This window comes from Pristis pectinata, chromosome 11 (assembly GCF_009764475.1).
Source record: "Pristis pectinata isolate sPriPec2 chromosome 11, sPriPec2.1.pri, whole genome shotgun sequence".
Lineage (NCBI taxonomy): Eukaryota > Metazoa > Chordata > Chondrichthyes > Rhinopristiformes > Pristidae > Pristis > Pristis pectinata.
In genome coordinates, this window is record NC_067415.1 from 77,264,366 (window position 1) to 77,287,675 (window position 23,310).

The 23,310-nt window shown below is 41.1% G+C and overlaps 1 long non-coding RNA gene across 1 annotated transcript; it reads right to left on the minus strand.

Annotated features, from left to right (window-relative positions):
* Window positions 1-5,377: 5,377 nt before the first annotated feature.
* On the minus strand, window positions 5,378-16,407 carry LOC127576095 (uncharacterized). The gene is made up of 3 exons (XR_007957169.1): window positions 16,278-16,407; window positions 15,990-16,163; window positions 5,378-6,028 (listed from the first exon to the last, which is right to left on the minus strand). It is a non-coding gene; the product is annotated as an uncharacterized LOC127576095 (long non-coding RNA).
* Between the last annotated feature and the right edge of the window lie 6,903 nt (window positions 16,408-23,310).

Genomic DNA, 23,310 nt, shown 5'->3' on the forward strand with positions numbered 1-23,310 from the left:
ACAATTTGGTAGCTTCATGCTCACCAACACTAGCTTTACAATTCCAGATTTTGTTTCCAATCAATTGAATTTAAATGCCCCAGATTGTACCATGGGCTTTGAACTCCTGTCTTTCCATTGTTAATTAAGGCCACTAGGCTTCAAGGCCATGACCATTACATTAACACATTCTCAGTTCAGGCAGTGCTCCAGTTTCAATAAATATCCTTTGCTTGTTGGGATCCATCTGCCTGGTCTGAGCATCTTAAATGTGGACTATTCCTTCCTCTGGTCCGTAAGGTTTACTGTTAGTATCAACAATTCAAAACCTCCAAGTTTCGTCTGTGCCAAGCAACTCTTCTCAATGTTGTAAAAGTGATAATGCCACACACTACAAGAATTATATTCACACATTCACATGAGCTGGGCTATCTGGCTGCTTGGATTTATCTGAGGATCAGATAAATGGCAACTGCTCTGCCCGGGACCGCAAGAAACTGCAGAGAGTTGTGGACACAGCCCAGCACATCACGGAAACCAGCCTCCCCTCCATGAAATCTGTCTATACCTCTCACTGCCTTGGTGAAGCAACCAGCATAATCAAAGACCCCTCCCACACAGGTCATTCTCTCTTTCCACTCTCCCATCAGGCAGAAGATACAGGAGCCTGAGGGCACATGCCACCAGGCTCAAGGACAGCTTCTAACCCACTGTGATAAGATAAGATAAGATAAGATAAGATAAGATAAGATAAGATAAGATAAGATAAGATAAGATAAGATATATTTATTAGTCACATGTACATTGAAACACACAGTGAAATACATCTTTTGCGTAGAGTGTTCTGGGGGCAGCCCGCAAGTGATACCACGCTTCCGGCGATAACATAGCAGGACCACAACTTCCTAACCAGTACGTTTTTGGAATGTGGGAGGAAACCGGAGCACCCAGAGGAAACTCATGCAGATACGGGGAGAATGTACAATCCCTTACAGACAGCAGCTGGAATTGAACCTGGGTTGCTGACGCTGTAATAGTGTTACGCTAACCGCTACGCTACCGTGCCTGCCCTCTACACTACCATGCCTGCCCTATTGAACACTTACCTATTGAGAATATTGAATGGTTCCCTTATACAATGAGATGGACTCTTGACCTCACAATCTACTTTGTTATGACCTTGCACCTTATTGTCTACTTGCAATGCACTTCTCTGCAGCTGTGACACTTTACTCTGTATTCTATTTTTACCCTGTACTACCTCAATGCACTGTGTAATGAATTAATCTGTAAGAACAGTATGCAAGGCAAGTTTTTCACTGTACCTCGGTTCAAGTGACAATATTAAACCAATACCAATACCAATCACATGGGGTTCTTCTCATTGCAGCCTCCAAGTGTTTGATCAGACTATTTCATTTCTGACCTAGCTGGCTCTCAGTTCAGGGGTGCTCTCTCTTATACCCCACTTTGGGCATGCAACCTTTGTTGTCAGTCACCGATAGGTTGAATCTACTCTCCAATCCCCACTGATTGATCAGTTAATCACTGGTAAGTGTCATAAATGTGTCACATCTATCCTGATTCTCCTGATCTTCCACCTTCCCTAACATCTGCTTGTTTTTGAGGGTCTTATTTCTCAGATTTGAGCACATGTGGCTGCCTTTGTCTTTGTCTCTCAGGATGTTAAGTGGACATTGCCTCACTTTGTGGTCATTCTGGTCTCTAAGCAATGAGTCCGATAAAATACTAATTTCAGTGTTACTTTGTTTTTAATATTCTTTCACTTTTTGCCACATTGACTGTTGATTAATTCAGAACTATTCTGTTCCCATTCTTCCTCTTATGATTCAGCCATGCATCATGTCTAGCCAGCACATGTCATTTTCCTCAAATTCTTGTACTGTGATATATGTAATATACATCATGGATCATACCATGTACTGTTCATGAGTTCTGAATGGTCACCTGCATAAGGCGACAGATATTTTGCCTGCTGGTGCCTCAGGATTTAACAATATTCCTCTATCTTAGTGGTGGATATTAATAGATATTCACAGTTCAGAATAATACAACAGAACTATTGTAGGGTTAGTGGAAACCAATGGGTCAGGTGGCATTGTGGAGGAAGAAAAGCAATTAAGGTTTTAGGAAATATACACAGAGCATAGTTGAGAGACAAGCATTCTAGGATGGGGCTAGAATTACGTATAGACATCAAGTTAAGGATGGCAGACTTCCTTCCTTAAAGAAATATATGAAATATTAAAATATTAGTAATATAATATTTAATTATATTAAAATATAAAAATGTATTAAAAGAATATGTTAAACAAATACTAGTCAGAATTTTATAACTTTTACTAATTCCAGGTACTTATTGTAGCAGTTAGCGCGACACTATTACAGCACCAGCGATCAGGGTTCAATTCCCGTCGCTGTCTGTAAGGAGTTTGTACGTTCTCCCATGTCTACGTGGGGTTCCTCCAGGTGCTCCGGTTTCCTCCCACATTGCAAAGGCATATGGGTAGGTTAATTTGGGTTTAAAATGGGCGGCGCGGACTCGTTGGGCCGGAAGGGCCTGTTACCACGCTGTAAATAAAATTTAAAAATTCAAAAAAATGTAAATTTAATTTAATTTTAAAACTTAAATTTTAAATTCAAATTGGCACAGTGAGATTTGAACAAATAATTAGTCCAAGAGAAGCTTCAATCCATCCATATTTATTTGCATTAAAACTTGGTCGCGCTTAGAACCGATGCTAAATTGGGTTCCCCCCAAAAAATTCAAGGAGTTTGTCGAAATCCAACTTGAAATGGCATTCGGGCGGATCACACTCAGAAACAAGAGCTAAAATAGGACATGTATAATTGCAATGGGACCTTACTCGGCTTAATGCATTTCCTTGCACTTTTCTGCTGAAAAGGCAACCAGCCTTTAAAGGCAGAGTTCCCATGGCAGCCAGACAACAGCAAGCCACGATATGAATGACTCGGAGGAGGAGGAGGAATCTACAGAGGAGTGGGAGACAACTCATGTGGACACGCAAGACTTGTTCAGTAAGATGCTGGCTGGGGGATCCTGTGTGTCAAAAGAGGCCAAGAGATCCAATAGGCCCTCTGTAAGAAAACTCTGGCATGATAAAGCTGTAGTTATCTCCTCCAGGAGTGAGAATACCTACATAGTGGAGCAATGTGAGAGAAACCATGTCCTCACCAGATATGTCAGGTATGTGGAAAGCAGCCATGCTGATGCTCATGATACAAAGAGCAACGAGATTAAGTGATACAATCTGTAAGTTGTTATGAAGGATTTATATGGTATCTTGGGATGGTTTTCTATATTAAAGCTAGGAAAACATGGAAACCCATCAAATTATATAACTATGGTACTTATCTTCAAGAACTGAATGCACAACACAGGGACAGCGCAGTGGTGCAGAAGTTAGCATTGCTGTGTCACACCTTCATGGGTTCAATCCTGACCCTCGCCTTGACTTCCTCCAGCTGCTCTGGTTTCCTCCTACATCCCAAAGACACGCAGGTTGGATCATTGTCCACAGTAAGTTGCCCTCTAACGTAGATGAGTGGCAAAAGAAAGAAAAAGGGACATCAGTGGGTGTGTGAGAAAGACTGAATTGTAGCGTTAGAGGGGAATGAGATGAAGGGGAATTGGGCTGCGGGGAGCCAGGATGAATCCAATGGGCCAAATGGAATCCTTCTTAGGCATAATAAGTAGGACCATGTGACAGAAAAGATTTACTGTGGTCAGTTAAGAATGATTGTTGTTATAATTTAAAATCTTGCCATTGTTAAGTGTGTTTGTATAGTCTGTACTTGGAAATGTGTATACTGCCCAGGTGACAGTTAATGAGAATTTTCTATTTTCTCTAAATCAGACAGCCCAGCATCTTTGAAACCAGGACACACTTCATAAATAATCCATGTAAAGCAGCCAAAGAATTGCCTCTGAAAATCAGGTCATAGCAACATGAATCACAAGAGAACTCACTCAGTCTCAAGAATCAAAAAAGTGCTGGTTTCAGAACAATTCTGATTCACATAAACCAGAATCATTAAGCTAGTGTGTGAAATTATGAGACATGAATAGATTTCGTTGAAGAGACAATGAAAAAACTTTAGATGTGCAGCTGATTTTATCTCATCAATAGCACCCTGGTTCTGGAACTTCCCTTAACAATTAGTACCTCACTAAACTCAGCATTTGTGTCTGGTGATTAACTCTGTTCATTCTTTGCAATAATATTGAAACTGATTTGTGCTGTTTACATAACAGAAAGAAGAAACAGAATCTCCACTATATGACATACAGTTGAAGTTTGAACCACCTTTGTGCAAATTGGGTGATAACACAGTAGAGGCCAGTTGGTCATATATGACCCAGAAGGTAGTTGGAATGTGGAAGTCACTAGCACATGGAATTGTTGAGGTGAATAACACAGATGTAGAGATGCATTTAATAGAAATTCAGATAAACTCACAAGGGAGAAAGAAATAGATGAATGTGATAATAGGGGTTAGATAAAGGAACTCACAAGAAGGCCAAACGACTTGTTTCTGTCCTCTACTTTCCATGTCAATTTGTCACAGGAGTGCACAAACATTTGGTCTTGGATGGCTGTTTGCAGTTCCCCATGGAAGACTTGAGCTGAAATTGCTCCTGATTCTCCTGTGCATGGAGGCCACCGAGTATGTGGAGTGACATCAAACATGGATTTAAGTTTGTGCAAGATCAGCAAGGGTTAAAGCTGCTTTTGAATGTTTAAAGGGCCTCACCTTACATGGACTGTTGGCCATTTCTTAAAGTAGCTGTCTATAAATTTCCTTCCATTATTCATCACTCGCATTGTGCCTCTTGCTGCCAGTATCCTCAGCCACCCTCCACCCCATGACCGTAATCACATTTCACAGCTCAAGTCTCCACCAAACCATCCCATGCAAGTGCTCCTCAGTCTGAATCTGCTCCTTCACCCTTCCTTCACCTGCTCTCTGCTGGCTATCCACTTTGATCAACCCCCACCCCACTATTCATTGGCACCCAACCATGTGTGATCCTCCCTCCTGGCACACGTGACCCTCTTCTCTATGCTTCTGCCACTATGGGATCCTCTTTCCGACACTTCTCCGTTCCCTATTCCCCATGAAAACTTCAGTTTAACTTCCCCCTTCAGACTTGTGAGATCCTCTTTACCCCACTCCCACCACTTTTCAATCCTTTCTCTGATCAAATGCAACCGCCACTACCTGCACTAACATCTTCCACCTCACTCCCTCTATGATATCTACAATGGTGGGATATCATGTGGGCCTCAGGGCTTGAAACTGTAATAAAGATTAAAGGTCCTTCAATCTAACACTTTCATGCAGCCAATTTTGCCTCTCGGGCCATCATTTTCAAGTCTTTGTTCCATGTGATTGTGAACAGGTGATATAAGATATTTATTTATTAGTCACATGTACATCGAAACACTCAGTGAAATACACCTTTTTGCGTTGCGAAGAATGTGCTGGGGGCAGCCCGCAAGTAATCACCACTCTTCAAGCGCCAACATAGCATGCCCACAGCTTCTAACCCGTACGTCTTTGGAACGTGGGAGGAAACCAGAGCACCCGGAGGAAACACACGCAGACATGGGGAGAACGTACAAACTCCTTATAGGCAGCAGCGGGAATTGAACCCAGGTCGCTGGTACTGTAATAGCGTTACGCTAATCACTATGCTACCGTAACCTGACTTATAAAGCCAGATTACTACAGCTTGATAAACAACATTAGTGATTGGTAATGTGAAAACCAAATGGCCTGTGATCCCCAAACCAGTACTTAATTGAAGACCGCAGGCAGAAAATGTCCGAGTCACTTTGCTGCTCCCAAAACCTTTGGAAAACACATGGCAGGTGCAATCTTCTCCTTCGCAAATAGAAAATTGAAGGATCGCCCTTCTGCAATCTGTTCATCACATAACCGACTCATATAGGAGGTGCTGACACCATTCATCTTCAGATGCCACCGAATGGATTGCCAAACCCTACATTCAGTTAGAACAGAAAATGAAAAGCAAAATACTGTCAATGCTGGAAATCTGAAATGAAAACAAAAAATGCTGGAAATACTCAGCAGGTCAGGCAGCACCAGTGGAGAAAGAGTTAACACATTCAGGTCAAAAACCTGACATTAGAACTTTAAAAGATTGTGAAAAGATTTTTCTTCAGTACAGTTCTGATGAAAGGTCGTCAACCTGAAATGTTAATTTTGTTTATCTCTTTGCAGATAATGTCTGACAAGCTGAGTATCTTCAGCATTTACTGCCTTTAATTCAATTATAACATTTTCTAACTGAATCCGGGGCTTCAAGATCTTTGAAGCTTTTTTGTTTAGAATGAATGAAAATTAATTATCACCCAGAGGAGAATGATATGAATGTTTGATGGCATGTGGCCTTAGATAAACATCTGTGTGTGAAATGCTTCATTAATTGCTAGCAACTAATCACACATCACATGCTTGTGAAAAGTATAAATGTCCACTCCTGAACAACCTACAGAGAGCTTGCCTCCAAAGAATGGTTGCAATTTTTTTCTCTTTCGTTCTTGTCTTAAAGACATCCAGCAAAGCTACCTGGAGCACTGCCATTTCAGTAAAACTTCCAGTAAAGGATATTTGTCCTTAATGTGTATTAGGGTAAATTGTGACTGAAGAGAAAATATTGGTCTTAATGTAATAGTTAACTTGCTGTCAAATAATTTTAGATAAAAAACATAATTTGTTTTAAAGTGTTCAGATTGTACATTAAAATGAGTCGCCAAAACACTGCCAAATTTTCTTCAGACTAAAGTAATTTAAGACACAATCTCTAAAAGAAAATTTAAAAGCCATCTTACAGGTTTAGCAAACAGTTCCGTGCACTGGAACATTGTTTAAAATTACTGCTCCTTATCAGGCGACAGGATTCTGAAAATGATCCAGACCCAGCTTCTCTCAAGGCTGATGGGTCATAAATGAAAAAGTTTCTCGGCTTGAAACCTGCCTGCAAGTTTACAGCATAGATCTAAATGAATTTGATGTACAATGTGGCAGCTTCAGCTGCAGATGAAATATGATAGATAGCAGACTGAATTAGATAGAGCACAGATGAAATCAGTTACTTATTCCCTCAGCTATGATGTCACTGTGCTGTGAACGTGGAACCAATCATGTGTAAGTGTAACTAAGATTTACTGAAGCTTGGATTAGTGATGTCTCAAGTGTGACAGATACGTAAGCAATGGAAAAACTTGAAGCTCTAGTGTCTGGTTTCATCCAACTAAAATAAAGGCAAACCAAATCTTATATCTTGTTGTATAATTTAGAGAAGCAATCCAGCTGTATAAATAACTGGCAAACTGCAAATCATTAAACATTTTACCTACATAGTGCTTCAACCAACCACTGCAAGAAGAGACAAAATTACTCTTGGTGTTGACTCTTTGACAAAATGTAATGGATTTTATCTGAACCGTCAGCCTCATTCTTCCCTTCTTGGATGAAGTCTGTTGTATATTCCATTTTCAGTTTGCAATTATTCTTCTCCTTTTGAAACCACGGAAAGTCCTACCTGTTCTGTCACACAGCTAGTTAGATCTTTCTTGATACCATCAATTGTCAACCAATAAAGGCTTGCCAAGTGCTTCAACATCAACTGGCATGCAAATGCAATTCAGAGTGAAACTTTGTTAAACTTCCCAAAGTAATAGAACTCAAAGAACAGAGCAGTCAATTTGTGAACTCAGTAGCGAGACAAGATGAAAATAGTTTTATCAAACTTAACATGTACTTACTTTTAAACAAAGTAGTTGCCTCAGAGAAAGTCCCAGGTCTGAGGCAGGAAGTGAGTGAACAAAAATGATGTACCTACCTACTTGACCTCATCTTCACAGCACGGTAGTGCAACAGATAGCACAGCTGCCTCATAGCTCCAGGGACCCAGGTTGGATACTGACTTGGATGCTCACTGCGTGGAGTTTGCACATTTTTTCTGTGACCATGTTGTTTCTCCTTGGGTGTTCTGGTTTCCTTAAACATCCCAAAAACAGTGCCGGTAGGGTAATTGGTCATGTTAAATTGCCCCTGAGAGTATGTAATAACCAAAAAGGGAAGGTAGTGTACACATAAGAGAGAATGACTTGTAGGGCTACAGGGAAATAAGACAAGGGGGAATGGAACTAAAAGGATTGCTCTGCTGGGAGCCAGAATAGACTTGGTGGGTTGAATGACCTCCTACCCTGTCGAAATAAGTACACTTGTCACGACACTGCCTGTGGCAGTTAGATACATCCATGAAAGACAGAAGTGAACACCACACAGTCCTTCTGGACATAAAGTTCCATCTTCACACAAGGGACAATCTCCATTATGGTGTTTTGTGCCACAATTGTGTTAGTGGGATAGACTTGGAACAGATTTGGCAGTTCAAAACTGGGCATCCATGAGGGACTGTAGATCATCATCAGCGACAGACATGTATACCAACAAAATCCGAGTCAGTACTGGAATACATTCCTGCGATGTTTCTGGGTCTAGGTCCTGGAACCTCTTCTCCAACACCATTGAGGTCATGCCTTTACCAGAAGGAGTGCAGTGACATCTATGTAGGAGTGACAAATGCCGGCCATCCAGTGATGTCTAGATCCCAAAAAAGAGTAAATAAGAGAAAGCCCAACCCCACCAACACTAATTACCAAGAAGCCAGTGGTCCCCAAGAGGATCCAGGTTACAATCTTTTCATGTTTTGTTTCCAACCAAAGAGCCAGCTGGCCTGTTAGTTTGGAGAAAGTAAATTAATTACATACAGGGTCAAAAAAAGGTTGAGTTATTCTAAGTATGGACTGGCCATGGGATTTGTAAAGACGCATATGTATGTCCTCCTTAGGTTATGAAGGCCCGACTTATGTACAGCCTGTACTTACAAATGAGTATTTGGGAGACTGGCGGGATAGTTTTGCCAGCTACTGTGGGGCTGCAGGTATCTTCTGTCATGTGAAAGCTCAGTTCATGGCAACATCATTGCATTTTGCAGGGAAATCTGAATGCTTGAGTTAAGTGCCCTGGTCTAACTACATGTTGCCCTTGGTTGGCCTATGTGTTTATTTAAATATACAGTCATATTTCCAATTTGGGTTATGAACTGATTTCAGGAACAGAAACTTGTCATAACCTAGGGAGAACTTGTATCTGGAGACACAAGAGACTGCAGATTCTGGAATCTGGAGCAACAAACTGCTGGGGGAACTCAGCAGGTCAAGCAGCATCTGGGGGTGGGGGGGAAGGAATTGTTGATGTTAAGGGTAGAAACCCTTCAAGGACTAATGCAGAATTTCAACCCTCAAGTTCCCCCAGCAGATTGTTTGTTGCTGAGAACCTGCATCTGCTTTGTTTGCTATTGAATAACCATGTTAATACAGCCTAAATCCCTTCTTGCTATGTTTATGCCTCTTCAGTATTGTTCATGAAATGTCAATAGAATTACAAGCAGATGGTGGTAGAAATTACAGGTAATAAAAGTTTGGAAACCCAGAAATGGCATGATGGCAATTCTGTGGTTGTATTACGTGATTTGTTGTTGATGGGTCACGATCTATAACACGAGTACGTACAAACCTTAATTTTTGGAATAACTTGCTAATGTTCTATCCATCACTACGTCCGCACCTCAGGATGTTTAACCTAGCTAACTGCACTGATTTAGAAATTCTTCTGTGCCACAAAAGAAGAACTAACCCATTTCGTGTGAGGTGTTTGACAGTCAAATTCTATCAGGCTGCAGGTGGCTATGAAGAGAACATGAAGAACAAGATAATTTCTTTTTTTTAATTTAAATGTATTTAATAATTAATAAATGTGTTGTAGCATTTTTATTCTTTTTAAATGTTTTAATTATTTTATTCTTTAAATATTTTTATTTTTAATACATGCTGTGAGCTTTGGACGTTTGTGTATGTCAAGGACATTTGCATTCAATCTAAGCAACTGCTTTGATCGCCTGTGAAAAATGGGCTGGGCCAATCCAGGGAGCACAGCCTGATAGGGATTCTCAGCAAGAAAGAGCAAGCAGGTGACGGGTGAGCTTGGGTGGCTCCTGCCTAGTGGAAGAACCCCTTCATGGTTTACATAGAATTGCACAGAGTATACGTTACAGAGACGAGTTATGTGGTCCAAGCAGCCCATGCTGGCGTTAATGTTCCATTTATATATCCTTCCATCTTCCTTCATTAAGCTCCATCACTCCCCCTTCTCTCTTATTTAGATCCTCCTTAAAACCATCTAAGCTATTTCCCCAAACTATCCCCGTGTACCGAGCCCCTCTTTCTCACCGTTCTCTATGTACGATTCTTCTGCATTCTCTACTGGATTTTCCAATTACAATCATATATTGGTGTCATCCAGATTTTGCTCTTCCCCACATGTGGAAGAACTGTCACATTGTCCACTTTACAGCATTTTTTAAAAAGGTTAAATATCTCTGCAATGGCATCTATCTTCTTTCCTTTTCAAGTGTGAAGAGACTCAGCACTTGCACGAAAAAATTAAGCTTACAGTTCCAGCACCCTCTATTCTGCATCTTCTCCCACTACTTTTACATACTTCTTATGATCAGGTGATTAAGACTGTAAACAGCTATCTGTGTGGTCAAAGCAAGATTCAATATACTTGAGCTTAACTTCTTTCCTTTTCAACTTTATCCTTCCCAAGAAAAAAATGTGAGTGCTTGGTTTGTCCTTTTATGGTCTTATTATAGAGTGCTCTTACATCTAGTGATTTATGCATTTGTTCTGCAAGATCTTTTTAACACTCTGCCACAGTTAGATGTTTTTTTCTAGGTATGTGTCTTCAATTGTTTTACCAGAATTTAATACCTCACATTTACTGGTGTTGAATTTCATTTGCTATTAACACACCCATTCATATTCATGTCTTGTCCTGTTCTGTAGTTTTTTTCAGTATTGACAATTGCCTCAAATTCATATCACTGGCCAATTTTGGAAGTGCACTTATTATCGCAAAATCTAAATTGTTAATGGACTAAATCTTCTGATGACTGGCCAACTTCGTGAACTTGCCAGTTACCCACACTTCAAGCACAAAATGGAATTGGAAACTGAGCAGTCATTGGCAAAATTACCTCACTTCTGGCTTTAAGACTGAGAAACGTTCATTGATAAAGAAGCTGATGATAACTGGGCCTTATTCCCTGAGGATATCCTGCAACAACAGCCTGGACAGAGAAGTTTAACCACCTACAACAATTTCCTTTCTGCTGAGCTTGACTCCAGCCAGTGAAGACTGTCTGATCCTTAATAATAAAAACAGAAAATGTTAGAAATTCTCAGCAAGTCAAGCACAGTTTGTGCCGAGAAAAAGAAAGTTAATTTTTCAAGTCAATGGCTTGTCATCCTTCATTAACCTCATGAACCCTGAAGTCTCTTATCAACATAGTGTCTTATGTGTTTTGTTTGTAAGTGGAATATAATTCTCCTGGGCTCTGCTGAGTGCCATTTTGTAGATTTCACACTCCTCCCACTGCCCCCCCCTCTCCCCACTGTTCCCATCTGCCCTCCCCACCTCCTTTATTTGGTTCCATACTCCACCTTCCTCTCCTATCAGATTCTATCAACTGCAGCCCTCTGTCTCCTCCACCTACCACCTCCCAGCCTTTGCCGCTATCTCCACTCTTCCCTACTTCGTCTGCCTATGACCCCTCCTCCTCACCTGGATCCAACTTGCCAGCTCTTGCCCCAGCCCTTCCCCCCACCTCTTTATATTCGTTATGTCCCCTCTCCTTTTTAAGTCCTGGTGAAGGGTCACAACCTGAAACGTCAATGATCTATTTCCCTCCACAGATGCTGCCTGACCTGCTGAGTTCCTCCACCAGTTTTGTTTTTGCTCCAGATTTCAGCATCTGCTGTCTTTCTGTGCCTCCAGTCCAACATCTGAGTTTGCTCATATCATTGGCCATTTTATTTCCCCACATTCTATTCTCAGCCTTCCAAATCAGCCTTCTCCAGTCTATTACCCCTGCTTTCATGATACTGATTGGCTCTGTGTTATAACAATATTATATTATTGTCCCTATTGCCTGGAGATTCCCTTGATTTTTCTTTTATCTGGTTACTAGGCTAGGAAGGAGTCCTGTACATACAGCAGAAAGTCCTTTTCCTTATCTGTCAATCTCTTCTGGCCAATTAATTAGAAGGCAATCCCCATGATTGTTATTCTATGTTTTTATTGTTAATTTCCTTAATTGATTCATATGTTTCATCCTCCACCTCCTGCTGTTAGTTTATCTGCAGATTAATTCCATTTATATGCTTGATGCTTTATCTCCCCCTACATGGTTTGTATGTCTGTTCTACAGAGAGCTGTATTACTTTTTTTTGACAGATATTATCTTGAATAAGCATACAACTCCAACTATTCATTTTCTCTCTCTGGCATGTCTAAGTACATTATATTCCACTATATTTAATTGCCAGTCCTGATTTTTCGGTCACAGTGTGAACATCTGTACCTCACAACATACTCTTGTTTCCAATTCCCTTTATGTATTATGGGCAATGTGTGCATTGCTGTACAGACTTCTCAATTCATTTTTGATAGTAGTTCCTTTCACTGAATTTTTAAAATATTTTTGCACTCCAGTTCTAAACTATTTATGTTCTGATCATTTAAGACCTTTTTTCCCAATATGTCCATGTTCTTATTCTTTTTTTGGTTTATATTTAGGTTTGCTTCCCCTCTTGTAGTTCTCCTTCCTTTTTCTCTGGTTTCATTCTCAGGATTAGGGCATCAATGGCATGGCTGACATTTATTTCCCTTGATACTATAATGGTGTGCCACTTACATTGAACTCAATGTATGCATGGTGAAGGTACTGATAGTGAGGACCAGTACAGTACTGTACACTACAGTAACGTAGTGTAGCACAGTAGTGTAGTGGTTAGCGTAACGTTATACAGCGCCAGCGACCCGGGTTCAAATCCAGTCACTGTATATAAGGAGTTTGTACGTTCTCCCCATATCTGCGTGGGTTTACCCTGGGTGCTCTGGTTTCCTTCCACATTCCAAAAACATACCGATTAGAAGTTGTGGGTATGCTATGTTGGCACCAGAAATGTGGCGACACTTGTGGGCTGCCCCCAGAACACTGTACGCAAAAAGATGTATTTCACTGTTTTTTGATATACATGTGACTAATAAAGATATCTTTTCTTATCTTATTTTGACCCACTGACAATGCTGAAGAGGCCTTGTTGAGTTGTTGCAGTTCACATCCAGCCATGGAGCTCTGACTTTAGAGGTAGTAGATGTTTAATCAAGTAGATGAAAAGTCAGTCAAATTGATTGGATTGTTTCAGATGGTTCAAGTTTCTTGGTTGTTGCTGGTAATTTACCATCCAGGAGAGCTCAAAACTTCCTTCAAAAAATGCAACATCCCCACTGACTCCTGGAAATTCTGAGTCCGTGACTACTCAACGTGGAGAAGGAGTGTCAGGGAAGGTATTGAGAACCTTGAGCACACAGTAGCTCTTGGTAAATGGCAAAAGGAGTGCATCACCTCACAAACTGCCCTTCTACCTCCTATCCCATCTGTCAGAACTCTGACAATGTTTCCTGGACCCGAAACATGAACTGTTTTTCTCTTTCCATCGATGCCCCCTGACCCGCTAAGTGTTTCCAGCATTTTCTGTTTGTACTTCAATTAATATAGCCCTTTTCACTGCATCTGGACATTCACAACACTTTCCAGACAGTTTAATATTTTTTGAAGTATATTCACAGTAAAATATCTGGAAACCATTTTATACCACAAGCTCTCCAAGAATCATTGTGACATTGTCCAACTTACTGGTGTTCATTAAGGGATAAAATCTAACCAGAACTCTGGGAAGAACAACCTTTTTCCTTTTTAAGTTTTCCCATGGGATCTTTACATCTATCTGAAGGAGCAGACAAGACCATAGATCAATACCTCTCTCAAAAGACCTAACCTTCACCACTTCCTCAGAACTACATAGGACCATCAGCCTAGATCTGGCTCAGAGATGATAGTGCTTTCCACTGAACCAGAGCTAACACCTTTGCAGTGTATGACTTCACACATGCTTTGGTGGAAAGAATTTGGAGAGTCGGGAATTGAACTGCTTAATCAGAATACCAAGTCATTGACCTACTCTAGTAGCCAAGTATGCTCTACAACAGTGTCTGATCAATAGCTGGGTCAGACATCATGACTAACTTGTTTAAAACAGATTAATTTTGATAATCATTGTGATTGCTTGTGTTGAGGTCCATTTTTTGCTGTTGATTATGAGAGAATGAAACCATTTCTGTTCATGGAAGAGGACAGCATTGAGTCCCATGAATACCATCACTTATGGAACATTGGGGATCTCAGCCACTGTAAAGATACAGGGCTCTCATGGGGTCAGCCCATGAGAGGAGAAACCTTGACAACAAAAATGGCAGGATTCTGGGTAGTGTGGAGGAGCAGAGGGATCTGGGGGTCCATATCCACAGATCCCTAAAAGTTGCCTCACAGGTGGATAGGGTAGTTAAGAAAGCTTATGGGATGTTAGCATTCATAAGTCGAGGGATCGAGTTTAAGAGCCGTGCGGTAATGATGCAGCTCTACAAAACTCTGGTTAGACCACACTTAGAGTACTGTGTCCAGTTCTGGTCACCTCTTTATAGGAAGGATGTGGAAGCGTTGGAAAGGGTGCAGAGCAGATTTACCAGGATGCTGCCTGGTTCAGAGAGTATGTGTTATGAGGAGAGGCTAAGGGAGATAGGGCTTTACTCGTTGGACAGAAGGAGGATGAGAGGAGACATGATAGAGGTGTACAAAATATTAAGAGGAATAGATAGAGTGGACAGCCAGCACCTCTTTCCCAGGGCACCATTGCTCAATACAAGAGGGCATGGCTTTAAAGTAATGGGTGGGAAATTCAAGGGAGATATCAGAGGAAAGTTTTTAACCAGAAAGTGGTTGGGGCATGGAATGCGCTGCCTGGGGCGGTGGTGGCGGCAGGTACATTGGTCAAATTCAAGAGATTGCTGGATAAGCAAATGGAGGAATTTCAAATAGAGGGATATGTGGGAGGTAGGGTTTAGATAGTCTTAGGCGAGGTTTAAAGGTCGGCACAACATTGTGGGCCAAAAGGCCTGTATTGTGCTATACTGTGATTCTATGATTCTATGAAAAAGCTTCTGGCATACGAACATACAAACTAGGAGCATGAGTAGGCCATTCAGTCCCTCAAGCCTACTTCACCATTTAAAAGAATCTTGGCTGATTTGACTGCAGTCTGAACTCTGCATTCCTGTCTACCCACAATTAACCTTCACCCTCTTGCTTTTCAAGCATCCCACTTTCTCTGCCTTAAAGGTTGTCAATACTCTGCTTCCACTGCCCTTCAAGGAGATATGTTCCAAAGACTGACAACCCCTTGAGAGAAAAAATTTCACCTGATCTTAGTCTTAAGGGGGTGTTCCTATTTAAGTGCACAGTGCCACAGGATGTTGCATCATGCATGATTGGTCAGATATAGAACATAGAACAGTACAGCACAAGAACAGGCCCTGGCCCATGATGTTGTGCTGAACTAATTGTTAATGATGCCTAATTAAACTAATCCATTCTGTTTGCACATGGTCCATATCACTCCATTTTCTACATATTCATGTGTCTATCTAAGATCCTCTTAACCACCTCTATTGTATCTGTCTCTATCAACACTCCCGGCAGTGTTTTTCCAGGCACCCACCACTCTGTGTAAAAAATACTTGCCCCGCACATCAGTTGTTCGAGACATCGATGGTTGTTCCAAAGAAGTCAAGATTGAAGCCACTTGGCAAAAGTCAGCCCTATTGTTGAAGAAGTTTAAAGGTTTCTGTGTACAAATTTCACTGAAAATCACAAGGGAGTAAGCATGCACTGTGTGTATAACTCTCACCTGCCACATAACGTACAGATGTCTTGCCCAGTAGACGATGCAGGCAATCTAGAAATGCGGTCCCTTTGATCACCTGAGCTACATCCATACAGCATGTATCCTTCTCTTCTGGAACTTGCAATTTAAGGTAGGGTTCTCACGTAATCTCTTCTGAGGAGTATCTAATACTGCTTCCTGGAAACAGACAAAAGTAGATACAGTTCAGCTTTATGGATGTCATCAGTGGTCTCACTTTCTTTTTCTTATAATGAAAAAAGAGCAGAGTAGCTCTGAATGAGCAATTCTTACATGAATGTCCATACAGAACAACACTGTGCTAATAAGAAGTACCCAAGTGAGGGATAATAACAGGAAGTGCTGCAAACACAAAGCAAGTCTGACAGCATCAATGGAGAGAGAACTAGAGTTAATGTTTCAGCTTAATGACTCTTCATCCGAGTTCACTTGATGCATCATCAACCTGAAACTTTAATTGTTTTTCCCTTTCTGCAAATGGTGCCAAACCTGCTGAGTATGCCCTGCATTTTAATGCAGTTTGTTTTTGATTCCCAAATGAAGGGATCAGTTTTCCCATTGAGTATCTGCTTTACAGAGGAAGTGGCATCTGACGCATTCTTCATGCATTCCAAATTCACTATGGAGCCGGATGGTTACTTAGAAATTTCTGAAAGAACTTTGCACACAATGTTTGTGAAGGCTGCAGGCACTTTAGATGCACATTGGATATTTATAATGCAGAGAGCCAAATCTTAATGCATGCCAGAAATACTGAATATATTATCTGTTTCATTATCTGAAGGGATATTACTGAAATTAATTCCCAGTTTCACTATATTACTGTTTTAAGCTTCTGCATGAGGGATTATTAACAAGAGTAAAAGTGGCTAAATTGGATGTAACCTATTGACGAAGGTTGCAAATTGGTTCAGAGGCAGGAGAGTGAAAGGTAGTATTCTCTAATTAGAAAAATATGACAAGTCTGAATCACATGGAGTTCCAGATTGGGGGTTCATTTTACTCACCATATCCATCTAGAATTTGGATGAAAATATGGAGTGTAATCGATACAAGGAAATGCTACAATCTATTATTTGGGAGCATGGCTACATGACATTTATAATATGATCGGACAGAGTCAATACACATTTTTGAAGAGAAATCATGGGATGGAATTTTTACTTGGCTGCTCTCATTAAATATGTAGCCAAGATACATTGAGCTTTACTCTGGAATTCAGTTCCATGGAATCTAATAAAATTAAGTTTCAGAAACAGCTTATTGGACAAAGTTAGAGTTCCTGGTTTGGGTGGTAATATATCAGCAGGGATTGAGGATTGGCGAAGGGATGATAAATGGGAGTAGGCCAAAATGATTGAGTTTCTGGTTGACAAGGTGTAAAGGGGATAATGCAGGGCCCAGTGCTTGTTCTTCATCTATTTAGAATCCATCCTATTGACTTCTATGAGGGGATTGAGAATAAAGTGCCCTGTTGGTTCTAAGCAAGATGTCAAATGAAGACAGGGGAGGGGACAAGGTCCCAGCAAAAGAATGTAGATGGGTTAAGTGATGACATGAGCACACCTAATGGAATGGAATGTAGAGAAATGTAATGTTATCTATTTTGGTAGGAAGATTTTTTTTACTGTGAGAAGCCATTAATTGTTGTTTAGAGGAGTTTGAATGTATGTCAAGTCAATACACAGGTACAGCAAGCAATTTAGGAAAGTAAGTGGATTGTAATTCCTCTATTGCTGGAGGAATCGGAGTACAAAGGCAGGAATTAATTCTTGGTTACTTGCGGTAAACAGATGACAAGGCAGCATCCTCACATTGCACTAAATTCCAAAATTCAGTCCCATTAAACTGAATTTTGGAAATGTAGTGCAATGTGCAGATACTCATACAGGTGGACATGAACAAGGACAAACTCTGCTTGCTGAGACTGCACCTGAAGAAGCATGCACGATTTCAGATCCTTTATCTGAAGAAGGATACCCATGCCTAACAGAGAGTGCAATAATGGTTAAATGAATTAGAGTCAGAGAGCTGAACAGTATAGAAGCAGGCCCTTTGGTGCACTGCATCAATGCCAACTATCATGCCTATCTGTACTAATCCCACTTGCCCGTGTTAATTCCATCTCCTTCTATATTCTGCTCATTCAAGTACCTGGATTCTGAAGATACAAGGAGGGATTGAGCAGATTGAGCTAATATTGACTAGTGTTTGGAAAGAATAAGGAGTCAATTATATAAAAGCTGAAGAATGAAATATATAAATAACTCTTAATGAGCTTGACAAGGTAGACATTGGAGAGTTTAGAATTACAGCCCGCACATTCTGAATAAGCGGGCAGTCATTGTGAACCGAAATGGGGAAAGGTTTTGGCAGAAACCAGAGGGCTTTTGAATACCAAAAGAAACCAGGGATATGTTTCCAGTGCAGGAAGTGGAGGCAAATACAAAATCTGCTATGATCATATTGAATGACGAAGCGGGAATTGAAGGGCCAAGTATCCTATTCCATTTCCTAATCCTGTTGTCCTAACGCAGGATCATATAAATTAACTAAAAGTTTGATAAAGAGGTGGATCATGAGGAGAGTTTTATGCAAGGAGACAAAGTCAGAGAGGCAGAGAGCTTTAAAGACAGCCAATAAAGGTGAACACATGAAGCAGCGATGAAACCTAGGGACATTTTGAACTTGTTGGGCCCAGAGATCTTCAGAGGCTTGAAGAACTGGGAAAGGTCACAGAACAATACATATTTGCGGAAATCACTCTGGTTTTCCAATCCTAAATAATTACTCATTGAGCCTGCGGCTATTGGTTGAGAGCAGGAACAAGTTTGACCAGATACCATAATGCCTGAAGGACGAGCTCTGGCTGCTCCCTGAATAATAACCACTGGAAAGACCCAGCACTGAAATATGGTGTTCAAGAGAACCAAAAAAAGTAGCAAACAGCATAACGAAGGTAAAAAGAAAATTACAAGAAATGTTTTTGTTCTGAAGAGAGTTGATTAAAAATCTGCAAGAGCTAATCACAATTAACAAAGTTCTCATTATATTCACATCATTTGTGGTGAATTGTCACTGACTACAGGATAAATTCAAAGATAAGTTTCCTTATTAATCAGTCACCTCAAGTTCATCAGTTGTGTGACTTACTAAAACAACTCCATTATCAAAAACAATATTACTCTAATAACTTTCATGCTATGTCTGAGTAATAATAAAGCGTCAGTGAATGAATCAGCATGATGAATGCCAGATTAGCAGAGAGCTAATCAAGGCAAGAGATGGGAGCAAAAGACATTAATTGACTCAACCGGCCTTATTGCTGCAGGGAGGGTGTCAAATCATTCACTATGCTCCTTAGAGAATGATTCAGGATGGATGCCTTACCTAATATTTTAGAGAAAATAATATTTTGTACTACTTTTTTCCATCTGAGAAGGTACTCAAACATATTTATTTTTGAAAAAGTACAGTACTTCTTTCCTTGATTTTATTCTGAGCTTATGCTTTCTCTTTAAAAGAATTTCCCTGTAGCACAAACATGAAGTGAAACTTCTGATGTTTGCTATGGACAGGCAGTTGGTCCCTGGGTTCTTGCCCATACACCACCCACTGGCCCTGACCCACCAACCTCACCAAAACCCTGTGCCTATCAATGTATAATCCTTTCCTATAATCTTGTCAACATTAACTGCCTTGTAAATGAATGATAAAAGTAAAGTGGACTAAGTGGCTGGTGTGCATCAAGCCAAGGAACATGTTGTTCAAGGGACCTTCACTGCAAAAATTCAATACTGCTCAAAACGTTGCTTGCAATACAATGGGCCTTCTATACGGAAAGACCTTTACTTTGTACAGCCCAGAGTAAAAGGAACCTTGCAACTATGGGTGGCAACACAGTGAGAGTGTTGGACAGGTCCACTCTTCCCTATACTAAACTCCATGACCTATAAGTCAAAGAGTGGGTGGTGAGGAAAATCAATGGTATGACGAGACTGAGAATGGGCAGTCAATGAAGTATAGGATTTTGTTGCCAGATGGGAGTGCAGAAAAGAGAAGGATCCGGCAGTTGGGAATGGGTTGTCTGAGGGGTCATCGACATGTAGCGGTTGGATGTCCAATGGCGAATGGGTGGATGGGGAGCTGGGATCAGTGTTCAAGGGCTGTATCAATATACAATGGATAGGCAGTGGAAAGAGAACCCAATGAGTGGGGGCAGTGGGTTCTGGTCACAACCTGGGGCAGAAGTTGCCCAAAGGAGAGCAGCTGCAAGAGCAAAGTTTCTTACTTAAATAGGATATCACTGAGGCAAGTTCACAGCACTGGACTCCATCAAGTGGGAATTACTCAAGAATATTGCTGTATTACAATGCACTTCTCTGGACTCCTCCAAGGCATTAACGCTGGACAATAGGAAAAAATACATGGACTATGCAACTCATACTCAGTCCCCAGTTTTCCATGATGGTTAATGTTTTGTTGCCATTGAACCAGATAGCACGCAGAAACAAGCCACCAATGATCCCATTTTTATAGAACTGTTTATGAAGTGCTCAAATTTTACAAAAAAAAATAAAAAGTAGAAATGGCATTGATCTCCTCACCAAAAGACCTGCCTCTCCCTGTTGTATCACGTGGCGTGTCGTCACTCACCACTTTGTTGTCACTGCCTTCCACTCCCCACATCACAATCGTACCTTCTACCCTGACTCCCTAATCACAGCGTCTACCCTCTCTAATTCTCTCCAACCATGATCACCCTCCTAACCTGACTGTGACTCCTTCCTGTTTACCTCTCTCCAAGTCCCTATGAAGCACTTACCAAGGATCTCTGCAGACATTATAAGGGCTTAATCATTAAATCCTATTCAGGTCAGTCAGGAGCTGCTACTGGACAGGTTTCCATCATCCTCTTACCCAGCAATAACCAGCTCCAAGTTGCACTGACTATCAATGGAAATATGGATCGGTAAGTTCATGAAACAATTGCTGACTTGCAGTTACCCATTTCACATTTTAGCTTGAGGTCACAATTACTCTGAGGAACTCAACTCAGTCCTCACTTACATTAACCTCTTTGTGATATGAGAGCCATAGATTACTGAACGAAGCTAGAATGTGTTGAATATAAAATTAGATTGAGAGGCTCTTCTGCCAGGTGAGATGTAGATTCTGGTTCAGAAGCAGGGCAGTATCACTTTAAGCTTTGACTGTGCTCCCCTGTGACTAGTGAGGCTGTTAAGCTTCAGAAATTCTGCTCATGTACTAAATACTCAAATGCTATTGGCTCACATATTCTGGTATATATCAACCAATATAAAATAAGTATGGAAAAAAAATAAACCTAACAAAGAAAAAAATCTAAATCAGGGAAAACAAGGTGGTGATCGAATGTTGAGTGCACCAATAAAAAATGCTATTAAACTTACAGACCACAAACCGAGAAAGGGTAAGAGTATTTCATAAAAGACAAATATAAAATATTGCAACATGTGAAGATGTTGTTGCTGGTTTAAGGATTAATCTGAAAATTTCTATTATTGTTTGACTAGATTTGTGTCAGTCACAAGAAGGTGTTCAATATAATTTGTTCCTCTTCAACCTCAATTTTCCCACAGTATCTAAGATGTCGTGCAGAGATTGGCTTGGGTCGAGCTCACCTCTGACCAATGGTCCTGTAGACTTGCTGACTATTTCTCTTCACTGGTCTCTGATTTCCGTGTGTGTGCATTGAAACCCGTAACTTAGACATAAGTAGTCAGATGCCAGTGCATCTGACCCTTTGCATTTCTCATCTAGTCCTTCAGCTTTATGCCAGCCAATGTTGATACAAGTAATGTGACTCCCATTCATTCGAATGGGTCGCAGTCCCTAAGTAAAATGATAAGTGAAGTTAGGTGGTTTTATCTGAAGTTTTGTTTTATTTTGATGTAAAACATAGAACAGTACAGCGCAGAAACAGGCCCTTCAGCCCAAGTCTGTGCCGACCATAGTACCTAGCCAAACTAATCCCATCTGCCTGCATGTGGTCTATATCCCTCCATTCCATGGCCGTTCATGTACCTATCTAAATGCATCTTAAATGTTGCTATCATATCTGCTTCCAAATTAAGTACTGGGACTTAAAGGTATATTCTTAAAAATTATTTAAGCCTGTTTGAGCTGTTTTTTATCAGAGACATTTAAAAATAATTCAAAGGCCTTTGACTCCAACAAGCCACCCGAAGATCATTAGGGCTTTCCAGGAACTGCCACCACACATCTCTGGTGACCTTCTCCAATGTGGAGGACTAACAGGTGTGGAGACTGAGTTCAGCCAACTATCACATCTGGATCAGGTTAAGGTGGGTGGGTGAGAGAGTCCCAGAGCAGCCGTCAATTGAGTCAAGGCTTGCATGCTATAATGGGCTCCAAAGTCGGGCAGTATTGCTGGCAACAACGTATCCCTCCCTGAAGAGCTCAATACATTCTATGTTCATTTCGAACAGAAGGTCAAAGAAATGACACCACCCACCCCGTCAACCTTTGACATACCTGTACCCATGGTCACTGTCGCATATATCAGATCAGATGAATCCGTGGAAGGCGATTGGCCCTGATGGAGTCCCCGGCCGTGTCCTCAGATCCTGCACAGACCAGCTGGCGCAAGTATTCGCAGACATCTTTAGCCTCTCCCTACTTAAATCTGAGATTCCCACCTGCTTTAAGAAGACCACTATCAGCCCAGTGTCAAAAAAAAGCTAAGTGCCCTATTAACTACCACCTGGTGGCTCTGGCATCGATCATTATGAGATGCTTCGAGAGGCTGGTCATGGCATACATCAGTTCCAGCCTCCTAGACAACCTCGACCCACTGCAATTCCCCTGCCACTGAAACAGGTCCACGGCAGGCATCATCTCCCTGGCCCAACACTCATCTCTGGAGCATCTGAATAACAAAGACACCTTCATCAGACTCCTATTTATCGATGGGGACACAAGAAATTCTTCAGATGCTGGAATCTGGAGCAAACTTATTGACTATAGCTCCATTTTCAACACCACAATGCCAAACAAACTCATCTCCAATTCCTAGATCTAGGACTCAGCACCCAACTCTGCAACTGGATATTTGACTTTCCGACCAACAGACCAATCAGTAAGGACAAGCAACAGCACCTCATCCACAATTATCTTCAACACTGGTGTCCCACAAGGTTGCATCCTCAGCTCCTTACGATAGTCCCTATGCCCTCATGACTGTGCAGCCTAATTCTGCTTTAATTCCATTTACAAGTTTGCAGATGACACCACCGTAGTGGGC